This window comes from Octopus bimaculoides, chromosome 18 (assembly GCF_046866305.1).
Source record: "Octopus bimaculoides isolate indiv1 chromosome 18, ASM4686630v1, whole genome shotgun sequence".
Lineage (NCBI taxonomy): Eukaryota > Metazoa > Mollusca > Cephalopoda > Octopoda > Octopodidae > Octopus > Octopus bimaculoides.
This window is the reverse complement of record NC_142945.1, coordinates 30,163,456-30,167,597: the sequence shown is the minus strand read 5'-3', so window position 1 is coordinate 30,167,597 and position 4,142 is coordinate 30,163,456.

Here is a 4,142-nt window from a genome sequence, read left to right as displayed (position 1 = left end):
ATATATATATATATATTTATATAAGTATAAATATATATATATATATATATATATATATATATATATATATGTATATGTATAAATATATATATATATATGTATATGTATAAATATATATATATATATATGTATATGTATAAATATATATATATATATATGTATATGTATAAATATATATATATATATATATATATGTATATGTATAAATATATATATATATATATATATATATATATATATATGTGTGTATATGTATAAATATATATATATATATATATGTATATGTATAAATATATATATATATATATATATATATGTATATGTATAAATATATATATATATATGTATATGTATAAATATATATATATGTATATGTATAAAAATATATATATATATATATGTATATATATAAGTATATATATATATATATGTATATATATATGTATATATATATGTATATATATATATATATGTATATATATATGTATATGTATATATATATATGTATATATATGTATATATATATATGTGTATATATATATATATGTATATATATATATATATATATGTATATGTATAAATATATATGTATATATATATATATATATATATATTTATTTATTTATTTATGTGTTTCAGCCAAGTGGCTGCGGTCATGCTGGTGCACCACTGAGATTTTCACGTTCCTTGCATGGCTCTTCTCCCCCACCTGACATAGTCCAATCAAGAGTTTTGATGGCACATCTGGTGTATAAGAGAATTTGACACAGCTGCCCTAAACTGCATCTCATTACGAGCCTTTGGTTCGTCTGGTATCGTGGAGAGGAAAGCGTCAAGTTTTGTCTTGAAGACCTCCGCATCCATGTCTTGCATGTCTCTCAAATGTTTTGGCAGGGCATTGAAGAGCTGAGGTCCTCTGAAACCGAGGCTGCTGCAGTATCTCGTTCTTATGTGAGATGCAGTGGACGGTACCTTTGGCACCATGCAGTGGCGACCCGTGTGGGCATTCCTGTAGTACTTGATACCAAAGTTTGGCACCAGTCCTTCCAGTATTTTCCATATGTATATTATTACATATCTCTCCCGTCTGCTCTCCAGGGAGTAGAGACCTAGTGCCTTCAGTCGCTCCCTGTAGTTCATCTCTTGGACTGTGGCGATCTTTTTTGTATACTGCCGCTGAATTGCCTCGATTTCTGCTGTCTGCTTAACACTGTGTGGTGACCACAACTGAGAGCAATAGTCTAGGCGGCTCAGAACAAATGTCTTCCATAGAATCAACATGACTTTTTGATCCCTTGTACGGAAAGTCCTCAGTATCCACCCTGCCAGTTGTCTGCACTTTGCTGTCAACTTGACAATGTGCATGTGAAATGATGCATCACTACACATGTTGATGCCCAGATCTCTTACTGTTTGTGGTTCTGGGATTGCAGTACCTCCAGGCCCTGTGTATGCCAGTTGGGAGGTACTTGTGGTCTTGTAGCGCAGTACTTGAAATTTTTTTGCATTGAACTGCATATTATTTTGCTCTGCCCACTCATATATTGCACTTAGGTCATTCTCCAGGCTTACAATATCATCAGGATTCTTTATTGCCTGTGATATCTTTGTGTCATCAGCATAGCTAGTGACAGTGGCTCTCCGAGTGACCGTGGGCATGTCCAGAAGGGCCACTATGAACAGTAGTGGCCCCAGAACAGTTCCTTGTGGAACACCGCTCAATATTTGTGTTTCCCTAGATAGTTCTCCATTGGCTGCAACTGTCTGACTTCTACCATTCAGGAAGTCATGCAGCCACTCTCCTAATTTACCAGCTATGCCAAGGTTTCGCAGCTTGTGACATATCAAGCCATGATCTACTTTGTCAAAGGCTTTTGCAAAGTCGAGATATATCACATCAACATTTGAATGGTCAAGTAGCTGCTTCAGGACCCAGTCATAATGCTGCAAGAGCTGCGTGAGGCAGCTTCTACCTGGACAGAAACCATGCTGGGTCTCATTCAGCAAGTCATTTTCTTCTAGGAACGCAATCAATCTCCTTCTGACAATTCGTTCCATGACTTTGCTAATATGTGAAGTCAGAGAGATGGGCCTGTAGTTCCCAGCCTCTGCTCTGCTTCCACTTTTATGGATAGGACATATGGTGCCTTCCTTCAGCTTTTTGGGAAGTTTTCCATTTGCAAGGAAACTCTGGAAGAGTATCCGGAGTGGTCCTGCTAATTCTTGTTTTCACGACTTTAAGAGGACAGCTGGGAAACCATCGGGGCCAGTTGCCGAATTTGAGCTCATTTCATTTATGGCAGCTATCACATCTTCCTCCTCAATGTCAATGTATAAATCATGTATATGATGTCTGTAAACTCCTGGTTGTGCCTCCATGTGTGCCTCTCTTGAGCTAGTATGCTTTTAATGAACTCACATGTTCCACTGTTTGTTTGCTCTAGCATTGTTGGCATGCATGGTTATCTGATTTCCCCCATTTCACTAAGTTTATATTTGAGGGTAGAAGATAAATAGAAATATGAAGGTGTCATTCCAGCTGAGACTTCTTTGGAATGCATTTTCTACATCATCCATTGTTCTTGTTGGCCTGCTATACTACCTTCTGGATTCTTTTGGCATCCTTTTCCTCCTTTACTTCTTGTATTTCTTTGTTTTTCCTTTTGCTTTCAACCACTCTCTTTTGTTGCATCCACTGTCTCTCAAACTTTCCATTGATCTCACAACCATGTCTCCTAAGTCCTGAAGCATTCTTTAGAATCTTAATTTACAAAGTTATGCTCCTCCACAATGGTCTTTAGCACTAGCTTCAGAGAAACATCAGTGAAACCACTTGGGTCACCAAACCTGAACATTTTCCTCGCTTAAATCAACAACATGGATGTCATAGGCACTGTGTTGTAATTCTTAGCCTTTGTTGCCCTTTCATGAAAGTCTGCTTACAACTCTTTTACTTTGTACAGATCTTCATACCACACTCAGCAAATATCATTCTACAGGCACATAGTAATTCCATTTGCTCTTTACTGAAAGCACAGTATGTATTTCTGTCACAGATGAGTTGGTGCCAATGGATTCATCATTCTCTCTGTCTTTTGGGGGAATCCTAAGTGTATCTTTGATCTGTGGAACTCATAGCAAGTTGAAGAAAGACAAGGAGGGGAACCAGCCCATATAGCCTGTTGATCTAGTCTTTCCTAGTGTCTTACAATCAATGTATTTAAAGAACTACTTAGATTATACACTTTGTAAGTTGAAACTCCTCTGTAAGCTAAGATAATTTAATATAATTTAGTGTTGAGAGTAACTGCTGAAAATTCAAGTTTATAACCACATAAAAACTAGTTTAACGACTTATTGGTCCTGCATTCTAACTTTCAGTGTTTAGTCTGGGATCTTAAGTGGTTGGTTATGTGGATGTGCACTGAAGTAATATTGCATTCTTTGTTGCTTTGTCTATTCATATAATGTAAATAATCAGGTGACATCTATGACAAATAATGAAGTTGAACATTGTGTAATCATTTTGTCCCCTTAGAATTCCTTGTAGTTTATTTTGTGAGAGGCAGAGATAGAGAGACCATAAGGGTATTGTAATTTGTGTGTTTAATAAGTGTCAAGGCTTTGACATATAGTTGCAATGAACTGTGCTGTTGTTGCAGATTACAGCTGTTCTCCACCATTATTGCTTGAGAACTATTCTTTGTTCAGCACCTGTAATCTCTATTCCTGGAGGTCTTTGGTGACAGCAAGGTTATTGTCTATAATAACAATTAAGTATCCAACTGTTTTTGATATGAGCATCTCTAGCTAATTTTCTTGTTGTTACAACACTCTGTGTATGAAGAGCATACAGACCTCACAATCCATGAGGACTTTTCATGATGATATCACATGTGAAATAATGCCAACTACATATAAAAAACTAAACTTTCTCTTCAGGACCTGAAAACACTTCCTATAAAGTACAGCTGACATTCAAATACTATTGCTTATATATCTGGGACAATGTTGCATTACCTAGACTGTATCATCAAAAATAGGTCCTGTAGCTGATTGACAATGTCACCAACATACTACAACTACAGACTTACAGATGTGCTGGGGGGTTTTTCCTTCTTTTTTTTTTGTCTTTTCTAGTA